This window comes from Crocodylus siamensis, chromosome 11 (genome assembly GCF_052110815.1).
Source record: "Crocodylus siamensis isolate JL-2025a chromosome 11, ASM5211081v1, whole genome shotgun sequence".
Taxonomy (NCBI): domain Eukaryota; kingdom Metazoa; phylum Chordata; order Crocodylia; family Crocodylidae; genus Crocodylus; species Crocodylus siamensis.
The window spans coordinates 59,763,996-59,785,956 of NC_143405.1; the positions used below are offsets into that span (position 1 = coordinate 59,763,996).

Genomic DNA, 21,961 nt, shown 5'->3' on the forward strand with positions numbered 1-21,961 from the left:
GGACCATTACAAATGCTGATCTTTGTTGTGAAACCAAAGGATAACTTTGCAAAGAAAAAAAAATCTACTATTTCCATCGGCCTTTTCTACTGCTTCAGATTCTGATTTGCAAACCTAGTTTTTTTTTTTTTTGTTTTTTTTTTAAGAGTAATCTGTGTTTTGGGCTCTGCTGGATAAATTTGTAAAGTGTCCTACAATTCGAGTGTTGTTAGGGTTGCAGGGAATGATGGAGTTCATTAACATAATATTAAGAACACATTTAAAAGACATGTACAATTCAACTCCTCAGAACCTCTGTGGTGTCAGGAACCAGCGTCTTTTTTTGTGTGCGGAGGTGTTAGTCTGAAGCGAAATAGAACAATTTCTTTGTGATTATATATATTTAATATCACTCAGTTCTTGAAATACAGGCCGCCAAGGTAATATTTTTCTAAATATAGTTCCAGCCAATCAGGATGACATTTCATGTTTTGCACATGCCGTGATTTTGACAAAGTTTTGTGTGACTTGATTTTTGCCCTTAATGTAGATTGGTTTTATTTTTGTACATTTGAGTTTGTGTTTTGTTTTTCTTTTTAGGAAGTATAGCAGCAAGCCTCAGTGTTTTATATCTCTCAGGTTTTTCAACGGAAAACAAGCAAACAGCAAAGTGCCGCCTGATCAAACAAACTACTTCCAGCTAGGTTATTCAAAACTTCTTTTTTTAAGAGTCTGTATTCTTGGTCAAATGCTGAAGTGCAAACTCTGCACATTTTTATTTACCACCGAGTTGCTTCCTATAAAATATCCCAAACAATAGAAATGGGGTTTTTGAAAAGTTGGAAAATTAAAAAATCTGTGACATTAACATACCTCAATCAGGAAACAGAGCAGGTAAACAGCTCCTGAAGAAGTTAAAAAAACAAAACCAAACCTGGACACAGGTATTTCTTTAATTAGCATTACAGATCACACAATAAGTGCTTTATGCGTTTTATAAGTTCAGGTTTCATAACTATCCTGCATGACTTATTGCAAAGCCTGTAGCTTTTTTTTATAGCACATACTTTTTATTGTCTAATTAAAGTATGTGTGTTAAACATACACATGTATGCTGTTAAGCCATTTGAGGCAATATGTAATGTTTATAGCTGTTAAACATTTTCTGCTTAAATCAGTTCCACCAGTAACAGTATCCCAGCTAGTTTTTACACTGGTGCGAGCAGGGAAAGGAAAGTTAAAGTGAGGAATTAGACATCCAGCACTCGCATTGCAAGTGCTGTACACAATGCTCTCTATTGGAGGGGACCTTTCTTTTTAAAAGAGCTTAAATTTGCATTAACATCCCTGCAATGGAATGCTGTAAACATTTAAGCCTTTGAAATCTTTTTATTTTTATTTTTATTTTTTTTTTGTCTCATGGAATTGTGAAAATTAAGGAAAGGACAGCCGTCAACAGCAAACTTCATGGACGACAACGAAGTTTGTCATTTGGGCTTGTAGCCACTTATACTGAGACTTTGAGTGAGGTGACCCCATCATTCTTGATGTGAAATATTTTTCTAGCATCGTGCGATCTGCAGAATTATGTAATGTATGCACGCTTACGTGTGCGCAAGATAGTTATTTGAGCAAGTCTGTCCAGTTATTTATAGGTTGTAATGGTACTTCTGTCTTTTTAAATTTTCTCTGAGAAGCTTTAATAAATTTAAATAGATTATCTGCTGTCAGAAAATAGTATAAATTTTGTTTACGATTCTGTTACTTTAAGGTACTTACACTAAAGAAGCTCCTTTAACCCCAAGAGTGAGTAGCATTAAGTGGTGAGAGGAGTCTCCTGAAGAGCTTCTACTGCCCTTTGCTCTTGTGATAATCTTAAATTACTGCAACTTAATTGCAACTTCAAGGCACTAGGCTGAAATGTTTTTATGCAGCAGAGAGAGGGTTGAAGAAGATGGAGCTAGATTTTTCACAGGTAGCTGTTTTTTCTTTGAACAGGGCCAGCGTTTGTCCAGGCTTTTTCTTAACTTGGAGTGCATGTAGCACAGCAGCCGTAAGTTTTGCATTGTGCTTTCTAAAAGGAGCTTTTCCCTGTGGATTTTTATTTCGTATATTTTCATGGGCAGCAGAAGTGTTCCACATAGGAGCAGAAGACTCTGTGTGAATACAAGCCTTTCACACTAGACATTTATGTATGTAAGACACACGTGTGCGCGCCCCGCACGCACACTCATATCATTTGTTCAAAGATTCCTTACAGCCTATTAAGTTGCTTGCTATAGCCACTTCCAGAAGAGGGGGAAATATTTAAAAACTGAAAAGTCATTGCAGTGTTCACTATTAAAACGATGGTGATGGGACATGGAAAGGCAATTGTTTTCAGTGGCTTTCTGCCTGCGTTGAAATTCGTGCTGTTTGGGGCTAGGCACTGGCCCCAACCAGTTGTCTAATGCATGTATCGCAATACTCCAGCCCAAGTGTGAAAGTTTAGGACTGAGAGACATTTCTTTCTTGCTTGCTTGGACCAAAGCCCACTGAATTCAAAGGAAAAGCTTCCAGTAACTTCACTGCCTTTGGATTGGGCCCTTGGTTTGTCACTCATCATAAACAAAAAGGAAGGGGGGGGAAACAATTAAATTGATTTCAGGTTGTTTTAAACCTGTGACAGTTTAATGCAGATAATTTCCATCACGTATCCTATCCCGCTGACTGCAGCTTAGACATTTTGCCTTGGACTTTTACCATGTTCTTGCAATGCAGGCAGGTCTTCCAGGCTTCCGGCCCAAGTTCTTCCTCCCAGGTTTAGCGTTATCCACAGGTTTAGTCCCACCGACTTCTTGTGCTTAAAGTTATGCATGTGCTTAGGTGCTTCACTGGGTCAGCTCCAAAGTGAAGTTACTGAATTATTTTTATTTGAATTTTATTTTTTGTCAGCTGAAGGCTTTCCAGTTGTCTTGCTGCTATAGGCAATTCATAAAGCTTTGCTATTTGTGGAATTGTTTTCCTTTGCGCTAACTAAGGCAAACTCGCAGACTGCTGATCTCATCAGCTACTGCATAGTTTGAGTCCCATAGCTCTTGCTCTATCAGAAGGGAAGCTGCAGTTTCTTCAGTAAGGTGATGTCACTGAATAGTCTGTAACGAGGAAGTAGGATAGCTTAAACCCTACAGTAATCGGAGGGAAAACTTTCATGGTAGGAACTAGTTAATAGTTTCCTTATTAAATGTTTCTATTAATTATTCAGTTATTTTTAGGTTTAAAGATGTAATGAGCTGTTCCTCTTTTAGGTGATCAGGCAGTTATTGATTAAAATGTCTGGAGTGCTTTAACATCCTTTTCTTGCTCTTTTCTGGACCTACCAAGCTGCAGAAAGTGCTGGCTGTCTCTTAGCTCACAGACTGCTCTGCAAGTGTGCTCTAGGGCTTTGTCTTTATCTGTTCTCCTGGCACCAATCTCTTTTCAACGTTCAATGAGCAGCATTATGTAGTGGCTATTTGCATAGCATATACTGAGGGTAACCTTGATAGCTATTTATTCAATCTGGTTCTGAAAATAATGTTCTGTTAAAAAAAAACCAAAACAAAACAGGAATAAAGGAAAACTTAAGTAAAACCAGCTTCTATTTAAGGAGACCCTCATCCCTGAATAGGACTAAGTCATTTTTTTTTCTCCCACTGACCCTCTCTGTGCTGTTTTAAAAACATCTTGATTTTAGTGCCTTGAAATTGCAATTAAGTTGTAGTAATTTAAGATTATTGCAAGAGTGCAAAGGGCAATAGAAGCTCTTTAGAAGTCTCATCTCAACACTTAATGCTACTCAGTCATGGGGTTAAATGAGTTTCCTCAATGTAAGTACTTAAAGTAACTAAATCGTAAACAAAATTTATACTATATTCTGACAACTAATAATCTATTTAAATTGCATTAAAGTATGTGTGTGAAAATTTAATTAAAGACAGAAGTACTGTCAAGGCCTGTAAATATCTTGACCGATCTACTGAAATGGAGCCCATGTCATGAAATATTGACATGTGTCTGGTATGTTACAGTATTTCTGGGAGTGCTGTTCTCAGAAATAATTGTAGGCTTTTTTTTTTTTTTTTTCCAGCCTTCCGCTTGGTAGGAATGGTTTCAAAAAGTAACATGAGCAAATAGAAAACTTTTTATTCCAATGATCCTCGAGTGTATTGTTTGCTGTTCATGATTCTTTCCATACAGTACTAGTCATTGTTGCATTTTTATTGCAAGTGTCTATTGCCTCAATAAGTTAGCCTGAATCTGCTGCTAATTCAGATGTAAACTCTGATATAATAGATGTCTCATGCAATGGGGTAATAATGTACAGTCTTCATGGTGTGAGAGTGTCAGGTGTGTAATCTTTAAGTCAACTTCTCTGTGAGTAGGAAGGAGATGGCCCATCACAAACCTTTCCTCTGTGCTGGTGTTGGTTTAATTGATTTTTCAGATAGGAAGTGTTGGAGTCAAACAGGTAGGAAACGCCTATCTGGTGTTTTATGTTTTATGCGACTCCTTTTGGTATCACGCAAGATGACTATGTGAGAATTGTGTTGATGTGCCATGTGAGAAGATTGGGCTGGGGTGAGGATCCTTGCACTTCTGGAGGCTTTCTGGGACTGGAAGAGCTGCCACGGCAATGCTCTCATCCCTGCAGGGAGGGTGCAGCATCAGCCCTGCTTTCTCGTGCCTGGAGGATGGGTGAAAGGTTCGGTATGGCATTTGGAGGAGCAGACTGCTCTCCCAGACTGTGTGCACGTGCTTTGATCGTGGCTGCTGAGTCACAGGAGGGAGGATTAAGGCTTGGATGAGAGGGAGGAGGAAGAAATGTGGACTGGAATAGGATGTTCTGTTCACAGCCTCTGCAGCTCCCCTTGGGGATGGACAAGTAGCAGTGAGGAGCGAACGCTTCCCTTGGCCGACAGCGAAGTGCGGGGGGGGGACATCTGTGGCTCGAGTGCCTTGGTGACCTTAGCCTGACGAAGGGTTTTTGAACCCGAAAGCTTGCTTAATAATTGTTTTCCAGCTACTTAAGTTGGTCTAATAAAAGATATCAGATTCACCCAAAGAATCTTGTCTGCTTGGTGACCCTAGGAAGTCAACGAAAAAGTAGCGTAGTTGGGCAAGTTGGTGGAGACCACTAACAGCATTGTTAATCCCTCCCCTAGAATCCAGGCACTTTCTCTCACATTGTATCTTGGTTTTTAGCTGTATTTCCCAACCAGTGTAGTCATATTGTTGCTAGCGGTTGGAGTCAAATGTCTTTCCCTGGGCTGTCTCCTAGTTTTCTGCTAAATACCCCTCCCCCCATTGCCAAACCCAAGCTGTTTATTCATCAATTAGTAGGTTAGCATATTAACACATCAGCAAACTGATGTAGTCGGACTTCCCAAAGCAACTTGGGAAACCCTCTGTAGTTTTATAGGGCTGGACATGCACTATTACTGATTTAGATAGCAAAGCCAATGATGCCAAACTTTTTTGAGAGCAAGAGAGCATAGTAAGTCGACTGTCGTGTCTCTATTGAAGAGATTGCGATAAAGGAAGATAACATGGTGAGGAGGATTGGTTACATGTTCAGTGCTTCAGCTAATCACAAAAATCAAGTTATTCTGCGTCCCCCCCTCCCCCTTCTTTGGGAAAAAGATTGTGGCCCTTCAAGATGTATGGAAGTGATAACGGTGTAGTTTTCAAAAACTTGTAAATATGGGAAACATCCGTCTCTCAAATCCTTTTGAAAATGTTGCGTGTGACCCAAGCCACCATTCCCCCGCAGCTGTGCAAGATAAATGGTCCATTTCTACACCGTATATTTGCTGCAGGGGTGATCGTGTTTTTCCACACTGACTCGAGGGGTAATCATTCTTCCACATTTTTTACCTTAGTTTTAATAGCATTGTAATTAATATTGCATTAAAATCTAAGGCGCCTGTCAGGCTTGCCTTTTGTAGTAGGCCACGTTTGCTTGCGTTCTCAAGTTTGTGTGGGTCTGGAGTATAGGACGTGTGACAATAAAACACTAATGATGCACGTGTCTTTTTTTTCCCCTACTCTGCCGAGTCAAAGTTGCTCCACAGCCATGAAAAATGGAGCTGATTTAAAGGAGGGGAGGAAGTAAGTGGCTGCGACGGAGAAGAGAAGCAGTATTCATATCGCTGGTTCTTTAATGAAACCTGCAGTGTAACGTTAAATCATTACTGCCTTGTTTGTTGAAAGGATGTTAATCATTTCATTAAGAAGGATTAAGTAATTAACTGATATTTCTTTAGGAAGGGGCGGCAGAATTTTGCAGGCATTTTATTAACGAAACACTGTGAACAAGAAGTTTACCTGCTCACTTTACAACTATCAAAGGGTTAGTTACTCTGTGGGCCAGCATGTAAGAAGTACTCCAAAGAAAGTGCTGGTGTCTGGTTAGGTAGGAATAAATACCTTTTTTGAGAGAGAAAATCTTTCAAATGCTGGTTTCTCTTCTTATGGCTTTTTTCAGATGTGTTGTTACAGAACTTATTTAATGAGTGCTGTATTTGGGACTAAGTAGGGAAAAACTTCATAAGTGTTTGTGGGAATTTTGGAGTTTTTTTGTTGTTTAAATAATGACTTTTATGCTGTGATGGTAAGTTAGTTGATGGTGAGTCATGGATCTCTGTCTGCTGCCAGCCGATGACCAATTTTTGTTAGCTGTAGAAGAAACTCATTTGGTTAATACGGGCTCAGTTCCCCTACTCCTCGCTCAAGGGAAAAGTTGCTTTGACATTGGTGGTTTAAATCCTTCCCTTCTTCTGGTACAAGAGTTGTCCTACGAGCTGTGATTTATACTGTGTTTGGGGGAGAGCTGTGCAGAGGGAGCTGGGCCAAGGAGAAAAGTAGAGCAGGATTTCACACTGAAACTTTCTGCAGAGGTTTTAGGCTCACATGCATAGGGGATGGGCAGAGCCGTGGCAAGGAATGAGCCCTCTAATCTTGGGGGCCACTTGTTGAGACTGAAATTATATATTTTATTTCACCCAATATTTTCATAATTTTTTTGGCCCAAATCGAGACCCAGGTGTATAGGAAGCACAGTGGCTGGGGTCATAATGGTGCTAGTTTTCTGCACCCTGGATCTCTGCATGCAGCCTCCATTCAGGATTCGGCCCACTGAGAGATCTCTTCCGCCTTGACAAAGAATGGCATTTGCTGAAGTTAAATTACTGTAATGTTTGCAGACAAATAGCATAATATAGTAGGAAAAATAATGTTAGTATCAAGTTCCATAACTGCTCTTCCCAAGCAGGGCTTCTTCCAATGATAGAAAATTGGTGCTTTTATCAGCATGCATTTTTAGCAGAATGGGTGAACTTCCGAAGCTGGTGCAGTTCAGTGCCCGGGCCCTACAGACAAAGGACAGTATTCTGTTTCCACTAATGTGGTGTAAGCACAAACCAACTGCATTTTAATCACTTGGAGTGACTATTGATTAAGTATGAGCCAAGTTTGGCCCAGAGTATAAATTCTCTGAACCTTGCTGCAGGCACAGAATTATAAATGTCACTTTGGATGTTTGTACTGAACGCTGTGGTCCATATTTATACTAGTGCAACTCCACTGACTTCATAGGAGCGACGCGAGGCCTGGAATTGCCCAAGCCTTTTTTTTTTTTTTTGCTTTTACAACAATAGGATGTTACTATAATGGCTTTTTATAAGTCAAGCACTTGTAACGAGGGTCCAGTCCTGCTCCCATTTCAAGTAAAACCCCTACAGATTTAAATGGAAATGGAATACGGTTCTCTGAAATGGTCCATGCTAACTCTCATTTGACAGTCTTCAATTTTATCCCATGTGCATTAACACTGATGTTGCCACAGGATCCTGGGTCTTAAGTTGTTGAAACTCTTGAATCCTACACTGAAAAAATTAAAAGGCATTTTCCATTCAAAGTGATGTGGTATTTCAAAATACTTTGAAAAAGAAATGCAAGAAGTACGTAGTGCAGTTATGGTTAGCACAAGTATAGTGTGGGTAACACCCATATTTGAAGGTCTGTAGTGTACAGAACAGTTACTTTTTTTTTCTTCAGAGGATGGGTGTTCATTTATTTAGTTATTTAGCCTTTCCGTTTAGTTACAGGATATTACTGAGAATCAGACAGAGACTCACCTCAGTACATTTCAGTTTGTGTTGTAATATGTGCATTTGTTGTTTTCACTGCTGCAAAAACAGTATCTGTAGTAGTAAAAAAAACCCCCAAACTTGTTTCGTAAAAGTCGAAATGCAACATTACCTTTGAATTCATCTTAAAAATATTAAGGCGCTCCAGCATATCCTTATCATTAAACATAAATTGGAGAATCCTGGATATTTCCTGTTTGTTTTTAAGATTGGCTGCAATATGTTCTTACCCGAAAAGGGCACTTGGTTGGCCTAAGGGAGACTGAGTTTGCAGTGAGCACTTCAGATTTGCTTAGGAATTCTTGTCATGCAGAGACAAGTTATTCAGAAATGGAAATTTATTAAGTAGGATTTTTAGGGATTATAACAGATGTCATTAGATAGAGCCACACATATGAAGGTAAACTAGTAAATCTGAACAAATGGAAAAATAGCAGATATAGGCTACTAGCCCCTGTTCTCAAACTTGCTGCATAAGCCCGAGTTTATGCACTGTGATAATGCTAATGACCAACGAAACCAATGATGCATGACTGGAGGAAATCAGTGGTATAATCGGAGAAAGTTATCAGTTTTTTGTCATTAAATATTAGTGATAAATAATACACTTCATTTTGAGCAGATAGAACGTATTTAATTCCGATGTACAGAGTTTCAATTTAATAAGGGTCATTGCTGAGTAAAATGATAATCTTTTATAATTTAGAAGGAAAGATAAAGATGCCTTTTTTGGCATAATCCACTGACTCTGGCCATTCAGTGATGTTTGTCTTGACTGGTCCCTGATCTTCTAGAAAGATTTTACAGTTTTTTTGGCTTGGCTGTTTAAGAGGCTAGTTGGACAGAGCAGCTCAAAAATGAAATGCATGAAACCAGAATTGAACAGGGTCTGCTTCGTGTAGATGAAGACTCTTCCACCATGCCCCATAACAGGCTTTCTGAAGAGCTAGGTTGTGTCCCTCGTACGGTGAAAGCCTCCAGCACCAATGCATAGATCAAAATATATAAATGGGATCAAAAAATGATGCACGGAAATCACAGAGCGAGAGGTTCCAACTATACGGAAAGAAAGAGCAAGAGAAATGTAATAAAAATCCAGTACGACAAACATCCATAGGTTTCTTGTTATGCAGGGCACTTTGCTCTAGGAATACAATCTGACGTGCTTACCCCCCACCCCTCCCAAACATTGGATAGAAGAACTGACATGGGGAATCCCTACATTTTTGCTTATAAAAGTGAATAAAATTGGCTTGTGCCAGATACCAAGTAGAGTCTACCACATGTTTATCTCAAGTGTGAACTGAATGGTCTCTTATATTGCAGCTCTGTCTTGCCCGCACAGATTTTGGCAAGTGAGTGGTTTTGTGATGTGGGCAGCTTTTCCTGCCGTATTCCCCATTCACGTCCAAGCCAGAATCCAGTTTCAGGTTTTCAGAATTGGATGGCACAGTGGAGTGAATGCACCCGTCTTCTAACTCCCCAGTTCCTAACATTTTTTTTTTTCCAGAGTCCTGTTAGTACAGGCCCCAGTCACATCCTCCACTGATTCAGAACAGTGAACTTGCCTTACTTTTAAAAAAGGACGGCAAGATTTGTCCTGTAATTCTTGAACACAAACCCTTGTAGTAGTAAAGTGCAATGTGCCAGATTCTGTCTCTGCAAAACTGCACGCTGCTCCAAGGTCCTTCAGCTGGAGTCCTGTGCAGACTTCCGTGGGCCGGAGTCGTCTTTACTGAGAGTTTTATGGTGATCCTTTATTCTAAGCACACACAGATATTTACATTCTGGTGGGATGCTTTTTTCCCCTCTTTCCTTTCCTTTTAAAAACGTTTATCGCCCTACTTCTGTCTCAACATACCCTTTTAAAAGAGGATAAGGATTTTCTTTTTTTTTTTAATTTGACATTTTTTGTCATGTGCTGTGCATCGGTCATCATGACAGTCTGGCTGGGTTAGGAGCTCTGCCTGTTCTTTTGAGTGTTGAGAATGCCAGCTTTGGCTGCTTTCTTCTGCAAATGTCCCACAGGAAGAAGCACAAGTATTACCCCACTCCTGCTGGAGCAGGCTTGGGAACAGCCATACTTGTGAAGGTGAATTGGCTTGAGCCAGATGAAAAGCCAGGAAAGAGCATCTCAGGGGAGTGTCTGGCTCCTGGTACCACCATGCTTTCACGGCTCATAGGGTATGAGTAGGCTGGATAGAAAGGAAGGGCAAGTATCTGTTACCTTTTGAGGGTCCCTGGAGGGTTAAACTTCGTGTTCTTCCAAGGAACAGATAGCTGGGAGCATATTTAAGGAGGTTTCCCACCAGATTTCAGGTCTCATATATGCATCACAGAAGCAGTAAAGGGCACAAATCCAATTGTTCGCCGAACTTTTTAGCACATCATGTTGAAACCTGCCAGGTATTTCCCCAATCTCCCTCTCTTATCCGGGCTGTTACAATACACTGCTGTCTGCTTAGCAGTACCTGGCATCGGGGCCACAGGACTAATGCAAGCTTGGCTTTTTCTATTGTTTTCCTCCTTGGAGCTCTGTCAGTATACCACTTAGTTGGGTCAGTGGTGTGCATTGGCTCAAAATCCCATTGTGACTGGTTTCTTTTTGCTTCCAGTTGTTTTAATTTTACTGCTTTCCCTTTAGCAGCCCGTTGGGTCAGCAGGTCCGGAGATTGACCCTTCTTGACGAGGGCCTTGAGAAGAGGTCCTCGTTTCTAGTTGCCATGCTCTTAAAAACATCACCTGGGTAGATGTTCATCAAATGTAATTGGATGCGTAGCTTGTATACATTTGTTTATCTGTTAGTAATATAACCAGCTTTTGAATTAAAAAATAAGAGGTGGTTTGCAAGTACAGGACCAGACCTTCTCATGACATAGCTGGGTGTAGCTCCTTTGAGCTCAGTGAAGTGTTACACTGACTTATGCCAGCTGAGAAGCTGTGTGTGCTTGCGTATAGTAAACTCTGTCAAATCTTTTCTAGCTGGAAATATTGAGAATGCAACTGGAAAATCGTGGCTCTGGCTCTGTCCTCTGCTACCTATGCAAAACAGCCTCTGTTTGGCTCTGTATGAGGACCAGTTGAAGATGCCAGGTGTTCAGTGAATGGCACGGATGGTCGTTAATGCAGCGTTAGGTTCACTCAGGCTTATATTAGGTCTTTGCTTAAAGCTTTAAATATGGTTTATGCTTTTATTGCTTCTGAAATTGGTGCAGGTGCGTGTTAACAGGAAGTGAAACTTTAGGAGCCCCGAGGGAGCTTCATTCAAATGGTGCCAAGCAGGTACAGCATACAAGTGTTATCACCTTACCGATAATCTGGCATAGCGTAGGTATTCACACGTGTCAGAGGGATTATAGGGGGTGAAGTCATGCTGCAGTCTGGCACACCGTCACAGACTTAAACCTTTTGTGAGAAGGTGCAGGAAAGCTTTAGTGCTCGGGGTTGGTGTAACTTTTTTTTTTTTTTCCTTCCCTTCAAGCTAAGCAATGCAGAATAAGAGTGGTGGTTTTTCTCTTTAGAGTTCTCTCTCAGATGATCAGTCGGATGTTAACAATGACAAAAATATATAACATAATTGATAGGAACTGGGTTGCTGCCATTCTGAGATGCTCTGAAACACAGCCAAGACATGGGGTTGGTCAGGATCTCAGTGACCTTCTAACTTTTCCATCCAACAGACCCGTTTTCACGTTGGCTGCGGGTGGTGTAAATTAGATGGTGAAAATCTCGCTCTTAGGTGATGTGTTTGTTCTTCAAAACCTTTGGGTATTGGAGCACGACGGGTAGGGAAGAGGCCTAGGACCGAAGTAGCGGAAGTGTCGAGTGTCGGCACATTGGCCACCGTGTGCGAGGAAGTCTCTCGCCTCCGTCTAAACAAGGTCTGACTTGCACGGTCACTTGTGCAGGGGCGTCGTGTTCTGTGCAAACTGCTCTTTGCTTCTAAAGTAGGGGTGGGAAGTGATTTTGGGTGGTGGGCCACTGAATGAGTTTTGGTGAGCTGCCGAGGGCCACACGCACGCAGTCTTCCAGAAGATGTCATTTAAACAAATTATAGATGACAAATCATATGTTGTAGTAAATGTTGGATTTATATTACAATTTTATTTCAAAAAATATATTTTTTTGTCCCCATTTATGCATAATAGCTCAAAAAAAGTCTTACTCTGTATACTGTGTGTGTATGTGGGAGGGAATGAGCGTGCATGTGTGTGTGGGGGGAGTGCCTGCATTAGGTCCTGGGGGTAGAGGAGGGGCACGTGCAGCAGAGCTTGCCTGGGCGATGTGGAGCAGGTGCAGGGATGGTCCACCACTCCCTCCATCCATGGCTGCCCCCGCAGTGCCACACATGGGACTGAACCCCACCTGTTCGCACCTAGGACTGTCAATGCCATGCTCCTGACCCCAGCCAGCGGCACAGCTTCCCGGCGGAGCTGCCTTTCACTCGCTTGGATGCTCACTGGAGGCTGTTTGTCGTGCCGGGCGGGTGGAGTAGGTGGAAGGCAGCCAGGAGCTGAAACTGGAGCATCCCTGCTGCCACTTCCTTGCGCTACCTGCTGCTTGGAGCGGCACAGCAGGGGCAGGAGAAGGAGCCGCTGGTGGCAGGACGAGCTGAGCAGTGCTCAGGCAGCTGCAGCAGTGGCAGGAGCAGTCCCGCCAGCAAGCTGCTTGCACTGGCCAGGCAGGCGCAGGGTGGAGCGTGGCACGGGCTGCTCCCAGGTGGGGCTCGGCCTTTTAGGAGGACCGCGGTGGTAGCTGCGGGCCGGATGCAATCAATCGGTGGGCTAGACCCGGCTCGTGGGCTGTATTTTGCCCACCCCAGTTCCAAAGCAACCCTAAGGGCAAGACGGTAGCACCATGCCCCTGTAGATCAGTACATTTTCCTAGTGTCTGGGGTTCTCACTCAAGCCCCAAGGCCTCTGCAGTATCGCGTGAAAACTGCCCGTCACCTTGGACAACACTTTTACTCCTTTCCTTTGATATAGTCTCTATTTGGAAACCGAATGCAGAACCTCTGGAGGATGCAAGCAAGGCACGACCCCGGATGTGGCGGTCTTTGCTGGAGGGGATAGCAGAGAGGCTTTTTGGCTAGTTTCATCTCCTTTTGGTTTCATGTTGGTGTGTAGTTGCCATGTTTCTCCACAGGTATAAATAAAGGGAGCAAATCAACAGAATTTCTGCAGATTTACCAGGAGGTCTCAGGATCTATTGCCCTACCTTCCTGTGCTGAGGAAGGGGAGGCAGCATTGGCGTGGTGACCAGGAATGCCATGTTACACACTTCCTTATAGCAAACTTCCCTTCTGTAAAGGTAAGCTTGCATCTGCGTTGTTCTCCTGCTGTAAAAATACATGTGAATGATGCATTTGAATTGATATTCTTGGTTAGGGATTTCCCCCCACTGCCTCTTTTGAAATACTCAAAATATTAAAAAAAAAAAAAATAAAGAGCCAGCAGAACAAAGCGGCATACAGGCCTTGCCATCTTCCCAGAGCTGCAGGCAGAGTGAGCATCTGGGGGAAAAAAAGCTGCCCCCCAGCTCATTCTGAGTTCAATGCAGAAGATCAGAGTTGTGGATATATGACCCCTATGATAACTGCTGGACTGTATCTGGGGCTGACAAGGAGCCATTTGATTCAGCTTTTTGTTTCTCTTTTTCCAGAGGAGCCCGTGTAACCTTTCTCTTGACCTAGTTTGGCTCGGTAAAGTTTACCCGGCTCTGCCTGTGCTGAAGTTGTAGGACATACTAGCTAACGCCTTTCAACCACACAGCTTTAAATGAGGATCAAGATGCACAGTACAAATTCAGCCACGATTTTAGTTGGAGAAGTTGTGCCTGCTTATCTCGGGCATCCTCGGTTTGGCCGGAGGACTGGCCGTTTCCCCAAGTAACGGCGCAGTGCTGATGCAGCTCTGTTTTGCTGTTGATACCTAGATATTGCATTTTTGCCGTCGTAGCAGCAAGGGCAATAAAAGACTTTATTGACAGAGCTAGGTTTAGGAGTTCTTCTATTCCGTGTCCAAAACCCGCTAAGAGTAAATGCTTTGATTGCACAGTTCTCTATGGTGTCTGTTAGCTACATAAAACACTCGTAGCGATTTTAGGGTAGTAATTTCATGGTAGGCAGCTTAGAGCGTGGTTGTACCAGCGATCTATTCAGTAGTGACAATGGGACTTGTGCTCCTGGGGCTACTGAGGCCAGGCATATTGTGGATGCCAAGCATCACCTCTTAGTGAGAGGTGTTTCATGATGCTCTCAAGTACTCTTCGGTGACTAGTCAGTCCATGAAGTGCTCTCCAAAGAGGCCGAGTGACCTGCCCTCGTTGTCACGTGGCCGGTGTCAGTCGGAAGCTCAGCTGTGTGTCACGCTCCTCTAGATCGTGTTTGCAGCCTGCACGGAGGAGGAGCTTGAGGTACGCTGCAGAGAGAAATAACGTTGCCTAGTATGAAGAGGCAAATGGAAACTTTATGTTCACTTTCCTGCTAATCTTTAAACCCTTGCAGCACAGCAAAGAAATTGGAGAAACCTGGTTGGGATCTAGATTTGTGCAAAACTCACAAAGCAGAAGGCATTTTCTAGACTGTATTAAAAGCACTTAAAATTTTTGGGCAACAGTTGACTCCCCCTTGGTTTTAAATAAATATGACGTGGATTTAAAAAAAGAGAACTTGAAATTGCACAGATTCAGAAAAGCGTACACTGGGATTTTAAAATGTCCTCCATTGGAATCCTGGAAGCATCTGTTTCATAATTAATGCATTTAAAAATACACTCTATTTATGATGAATCCAGGACTGTACTATGTGTGCTAGTTAAATGTCTCACTCCCAGGGTACAGTGCAAGGAAAGAAATTCACCCATCATCTAGTTGATGATGATGGGAAGGGACATATTTTCTACAAATAAATGTATTTTCCTTCGTCTTTTTTATTTGGTGGGACCAAATTCGTGTCTGTTGTGCTGAATTTGTTGCTGGTAGGTGTTGCGGGACTTATTTTGACAATCTCCTAGACCTACTGGAGAAAAATAACTGGAGGGTGATTAGGGAGATGATGGTACAATATGTGCCACTAGTGTGGTGCTCTTGCATACGCAGCACCTAGAATTAAAAATGCCAGGAACCTATGGTGGGTTGCATTTTAAACCATCTAAGTAGTACAAATGCTTTAGATGACGCCCATTTTCCCAAAGATCATTTTGGTCAAGTTAGTGAAGGTTTTGGGGTCTCTTTCCCAAAGAAAAGCTTAGGCCTGGTTGGTTTACTCTTAATTAGTGTGGTTGACAATGCAGCGTAATTATCCAGACAAAAACAGGTACATCTTTAAAAGGCTGTGCAAGCTGGTATTTGTTATCAGAGATGTTTCAGTGGTTTCCAAGCTTTATTTTCTTGGAGGCTGCTTTGTGCTGGATTTGGCAACTGGCCACTGGAACCGTTTCTGGCATCTCTCATTTTCTCTGTTAGTTTTTGTTTTTTCTCTCTCTTTCTTTCCCTATCCTCTATTTCTGTTTCCTATTTCCTTTCCATCTTCCTCTCTCATAACCCTCCTCTCACCTCTCCTTGGTTTGGAGCTATATTTTGTACAGCACTGAGCATGCTCTATGCACCCCCCCCCCTTCCTCTTTTTGTGGTTGAGCTAGTTTTGCAAGGGAGTGCATGTGCCCTTTGGGCAGCAGAGGTACGTCCAGATGAGCATGCATATGCAGGGGTATGTGTTTCCTGCAGCACAGAAAGCAGCAGAACAAAAATGTGCCACTGCTTTTTGTCCCAGGGCATGCCCCTGAGTGGGCTCCACGCAGCAAATTAACTGAGGTGGGGTAAAGGGATGCTGGAGCCAGCACCTGTGTTGGCCCCAGCAGCCTTATCTGGGGTCCTGGCGACCTCCTGGGCAGCAGCGGTGCCATTCTGGCTGCCTGGACGCTGGCCAGCAGCCAGAACATGGCAGTAGCTTGCTAGGCTCTGTTTCTGGTGGTACATGCTGCTGCCACCCAGGCCACCACTTTTTGTGGCCTTTGTTTTTGACTCTTGGGGTCTCCCAGTGTCAAATTTTGGTGCTGCGCTGCAAGTTAGCAGCGCTGCAAGTTAGCAACGCAGCGAACAGGTGCACGTGTGCCCAGTGCAGTTTGCGGTGCCTTAAATAGCACGTGTGTGCTCCTCTGAATGCGCCCTCGTTGTCTGGTGAGTGTGGAAGGTGAGCAGAGAAGCTGGGGACTTTGCCACCTATGCGCAGTGCTGCAAGTCCAGTGTTGTGCAGGGAATCGCCTGTTCTTTTACCTGCCTGGGATGCAGGATGGAATTAGATCCCCGCCCTGGACTAGTCGGGTGTCCTCTAAGCGTGATGGCAAGAACATCATGATGCCATTGCACAATGAAGAATGGATTAAAGTACCTTAAAGTGAAAAGTCAGTGTCTTGCGCTGGGAAGCATTAAAGAGTCAATCCTGCAGATGCTCACACCACCCGGTTGTAATGCTGTCTGTCCTGTGGTTCTTCCAACTCACCCCTGTGGAAATGGCATTTGCTTTTGTAATTCAGCATGCATCAAAACACGTGCGATCCTCTGCTGTTTGGTGCTGCAATGGTGTGCATCTTAATTTCCTGTCACACGTGTGACGTACACTCCTCCAAGGGGCTTCAATCTCATAAAAAGATAAAGTGGAGTCCAGGCAGGGCTGGGTAGGGGGAACTGCGTGCTTCCCCGCTCACCTTTTCTTTCCGGCCCGCTGTCTTCTGGCACCCTTTATGCCCTACTCCATAATCCCCCAATGCTGGCTGTACTTGAGGTGCACATTGGAAGCTGCCACTAGCTGTTTAAAAGACATGCTAAGTGCCGTGCAATCTGACTCTTCTTCTCTGTCCCACTCCCCGAGGCTCTCTGAGGCTGTCATGAATTGTCAATACTGGGAGCCAGTTACTAATGAACTCAAGTTTCCCACTTACTATCAGTTGTCTTAAATTATTTCTGCACTTCAGAGTCCTGTTTCTGACATCCTTTCAAAATGTAATAAGGGAGGCTAAGTCCGACTTTGTAGAAGTCTGAGCCGCTGCAGCCTGCGTTCAGTAAACTCGTACCCTCGGACTGTGTTCTTAGCTCTTCTTAGCCATTAATCTCGCTGAAAATGTTCCTTCTGACTTTTCTCACTTTATAATGCAAACCCTCATTATCTTTGCAACACAAGTGTAACATACCCAGCATGGGCTTTTCCTTTCAGTCTGGAAGGAAGATTAGCGTTGAGATATGTGCATGCCAGACTGCTTCTATTCCTAAGAAAATTGGGACCCCCAAATTGATTACTATTGGTAACTTAACTTACCGTAAACTGACGAGCCCCAAAGAGAAACCCACTTCAAAAGCTTTGGTTTTTACAAAGGATATGTTTTAGCTATATTTCAGTGGTCTAGGGTTTCAGCCTTTTTCTTTGATACGGATTTGTGTGAAAGCAGTTAAGTTAGAAGGAAATGATAAAATCTAAGAATTAAGGTTTAGGATGAGACGGGCAGCAAGCGGCATGAAATTGAAAGATGTTCACCTCTAACAAGCATCCCCATAAACAGGCCCAATTCCTCACCTCATTACAGGTTGTCACTGTTTGATCTGTTTAACGAGCGGGGCTGGGCGGCTAATAGAAAATCTGGCTACTATGGTAGTAGACGTTTATTTTTTGACGGCGATTGCCTGCGGATCGCCAACATTAGGAAAAACTTCGTAGCTCACGTTGTCCCCTGAATTTCTTTAATTTATTTTTAAAGTGGAAATTTTGCAAGCTGACGTTCATGCAGCCTGCGTCGTACAGTTTGGCTGACAGCATTGTCTGGCAAAAGAAATAACCAAATTATTATTCAGTCATGGGTTTTTAACAGCCGCAAAGCAAGTGGATGTTAACTAAATGATGCAATTTATTCCCTTCCTGCTTATTGCCAGCTTGCCTATTACCGAGAGGCTGCCAGCTTTAAATAAGTGGTACCCAGATGGTAGTCGCATGACGCCCACTTGGTTACAGAACCTAAGCAGGGAATAACTCGGCAGCCACTACAAGCCGTGGGTCAATTGAGGGGGAATGCCTGTTGCTTCACAGTTTTGCATATGTAAATCTGTTAATGTTATGTCAGTATTGTGCGGACTAAACACAAGCATTGCCTTTCTCTGGGGCCCGGATGAACTTGGATTGGAGCCCAGTTAATGAGGATCTAAGAGAGGCTTCAGTTGGAGAATGCCGCCACAGTTTGCTTCCTCCGTGTGAACTCATTGCTTCCTGGATGCTCTCATTTTCTCCACAGCTGAAGTTGTGCTCAGGAAGTCCCTCCGATAGGCTGACTCCATAATAGGATAGACAGACGAGGGTTTATAAGGTTGGCCGAAGAGATTGTATAAGTGTGAGTGTGCATCTATTTTTAGCCCCGGCGTTGAAGACAATTCATTTGGCCCGGCCTGCGTCTGCTTCTCTCACACTTTCTTTCTCTGTCTGCCACACTTCTGCACTCTATTTCATCAACTACAGATGTGGCACACAGCCGTCTCCGAAAAGTCATGAACTGTGTCGTCTGCACAGTTTAACAGCCAACATCTGCTGCAGCAGCCTGATGGAAACGGCATGGAAACAATTTTAGGGAAAGCGCTAAAGTGCTTTAACTCTGTCTCTCTTTTGGCCCCCACAGACAATTATTTTATATTAATTGCATCGGGATCACAGCTATAAAAGTAGGGTTTGAATCTGATTCGCATTTTATTATTAGTTTAAAAGTTGCAGTTAAAACTGTTTGACATGGGAATGCTTTTTATCGTTGATCATGCCTGGTTCTGAAAAGTTTATTACAATGGGTGAAAACAACAACCAAAAAAACTCATAAAAGGCCGGGGCCGTAATACACTTAAAGGCTAAAAAGTACCAATAGTGTTGATTTAACCAAAGAAAATGTTCCTAGAGGTATTGTAAATTTTATGTGCCAGATGAAAAGCATTAAGTGTGTTATTTTTCATGAAGGAAAACATTCAGATTTTAACCATTTTGTAACTTGTATTAATGCTGCATTACTGTGCCAAAAGCTTTGGGTCTGTTCCCACAGCCTCTTGCTCCTGCGAGTAGGCCCCTTTAGGTTTGCTCTCGTCGGGGCTAAGGGGAGAAGGAGGCTCCCAAGACCGGCCATTTGGCTGTGTAATTCTGCGTGAGCACGGCCGATCATCTTACCTCTCTGTATTGTGAGTTGGTGTGAATAGACTGTACTCTGACAACTGCATTCAGGAGTCCAGCATTTTCACCACAGTTCCCCAGAGTTTTCTTTAAAGGTATAAGCCATATGCATAATTTTATTAAATATTATAAATGGCAAAAATTGAGAGATTAGTAATATGAAAGTGCTTTTGGACTCCTTTAGCTTTTACTAATTCTCTCTGACACTGAAATCTTTTGTTTAAATCCCCTGTTTTGTTTTTTTTTCCTTTTTTGGTTAATAGGAATTTTTTAAAATTTAATATTCTCTGACTACAGTATTTTGGTGACATTTGCAGCTACGGGTTGGGCAGATTCAGTATATGATGGGCTGCTCTCATTTCAGGTTGCTAGGCTTTGTTCTCTGCCTCCAGATGGAACTCTGCAGATTGTTTTTTTATCTCTTATCCCTTGCACTGTAACCTGATCTCCAATATCGCTAGACATTATCTAAAATTTACAGTGCAGAAACCAACGCGAGGTTCAGAATATGGACCTGAAAGAAAAGACAGCAGGTTTAAAATAAAGGACCCCAAAGTGCGTTAGGAACTTTACAAAAGGTTTTATTCCTCGGGAGAGTCCCATCAGTCATTGCACCACTTGGGCTTTGATGGTAATTTGTCCAGTGTTTCAGTGTATTTTAAATATCAGTTGCTTAACCATGAGAAAAACCCAACCTGTAGCAAAATGCTAATATAAGCGAGCCAAATCAAGCCATGCATCACTTTATGTATGATATCTCCTTTTCTCATATGAGTAGAGGAGTAGAGATTGTCATACCAAAACTGCAATCAAGTTAGGAACATATTGTGATACCAAACATTTTTATTAATGCGACACAGGACTAGATCCAAATAGACGTCAAAGCTAATTGGAATTGTATTGACTCTTTTTTTTAAAAATATTTTTGAAGATGTCTTTTCTTGGTAGTGGAATTGTCAGCTGTCATGTGCGTGCCCATACTGCAGAGAGGTGCTTCACTGAAATCTTCCATTGCCATCCTCTGTGCTCTACAGGAAGGTTTGGCTATTTTTTTCATACTTTGTTTCACTTCCACTTCCTCCCAGCAAGATTTCATTCAAACCTCCAAATGCAGATAAAATAAAAGTTATGAAATATTCTGAGAAAAATGGATGGACAAGCAATCGTTATTGAAGAATGCAGCTGCAAGATTATGTAAATAATAATTCAAATGGATTATGTAAACGTTAATTAAAATGCTGCTACTTTGTCTGTCTTTAGTATGCCCCGTACAATATTTTTATGCTGTGCATACCATCCCCCTAAATAATATTAGGAACCAGTTGTAACTTTGCTTAAAAAATCATAATCACATTTGATACCTTGACCGCTGGACTTCATAGCAGGTATTTCTATAGACTGCCTTGAAAAATAATATTGCTTTTGATGAATTATAAACCCCTTGGAACTACTTTTTTCTTTTCTTTGTTTGTTTCCCCAGCTCTTCTCCAGATATAATAATCCTCCTCCTCCTCATAAACCCCCACTGCCTCTCCTCCCCCGAAAATGAAATAAACAGTTCTTAGGTTTTTATTTTTAAATGTGGGCAGAGTATATCTGTCTTTGTTTTTTTTTTTTCTTTTTCTTGAATGCTAGTAGTATCCAGTATTGATCTGGAGACTAGAACGGTGGGCCAAAAGGCTGAAGTTCCTGGTTTTATTTCTTGATCTGTAACTAACCTTTAAAAATCCTGTAACTTCTGTATGCCTATGTATATAAAATGAACCTTCATTTAATGCGGTGTTGGAAAACTTTTAAATGATGTTTGTAAAATGTGTGGAGATAATCTGATAGAAACTGCTGCAGAAAAATAAAGAATTAAAGTTTGGTATTGATTACTGCCCCCCCTTCTTTTTTTTAGGTGAGTTCTGTCCCCTCCCTCCCCGTTTCCGTTTCTCAGACTAAAGTATCTTTGAAGTTGGCACAACTTTGGGGATATGGGTTTGTCTTTCACTGATGTTTTTGGTTACTTTGACAGTTGTTTTCATGGAGAAACAGTATCTGTACTGCAGTCACCATTAGCAGCAGGTTTATGAATAAAATGCAGAACATTCATTATCAGTTCATACCAGTTTTGTTAAAGGTCCAGTTTTATACTTTTACTGGTATGAGTATTGCAGAGCATGTGCTTGGCTTTTTTTTAATTTCTATTTTTTTTTTTTTTTTTGTACTGGAGTACATCTGTCGGTGGACCAATAAAAGCCCCTGATCGCACAGGGAACCTGTCAAACCCATCTCTGTATTGGGCACAGAAGTAAAAGCAGATGTAAACCTTCTTTTCTGGTAAGGGGAGCAGGATTTGCTCTTTCAAATGAAAGTAGTTCCAGAAAATAAAATGCACGTGAGTGTTCCAGAAAAGACAAGAGTGCATAAAAATCCTTTTAGTCTTTTATCACTTCGGGCCCACTCTTTTAACAACAGGAACCTGCAGTGGTAGGAGGTGATCACGGTAGAGCCACGATCAAGGGAACTTGATCGGTCCTGTCCTTAGAGAGATTTAAGCAGCCTCTGGTGAGAAGATGAAACAAAGTAGTAAAACTGATAGTTCGTGCAGGAAATTGCTTTGGGAGCTCAAGCAGGTGGCTTG

The 21,961-nt window shown here is 42.3% G+C and overlaps 1 protein-coding gene across 9 annotated transcripts in view; it reads left to right on the forward strand.

Moving 5' to 3' along the window:
• The window catches only part of FOXP1 (forkhead box P1), a 442,295-nt gene that overhangs the window by 2,728 nt on the left and 417,606 nt on the right, over positions 1-21,961 (forward strand). The window contains exon 3 of one of the 9 annotated variants that reach the window (XM_090021542.1): positions 13,293-13,457. The exons of the other annotated variants lie outside the window; for them this stretch is intronic. The gene's annotated coding sequence lies outside the window, so the exon portion shown is untranslated. The remainder of the gene's footprint in view (positions 1-13,292; positions 13,458-21,961) is intronic. 9 annotated transcript variants of the gene reach the window in all.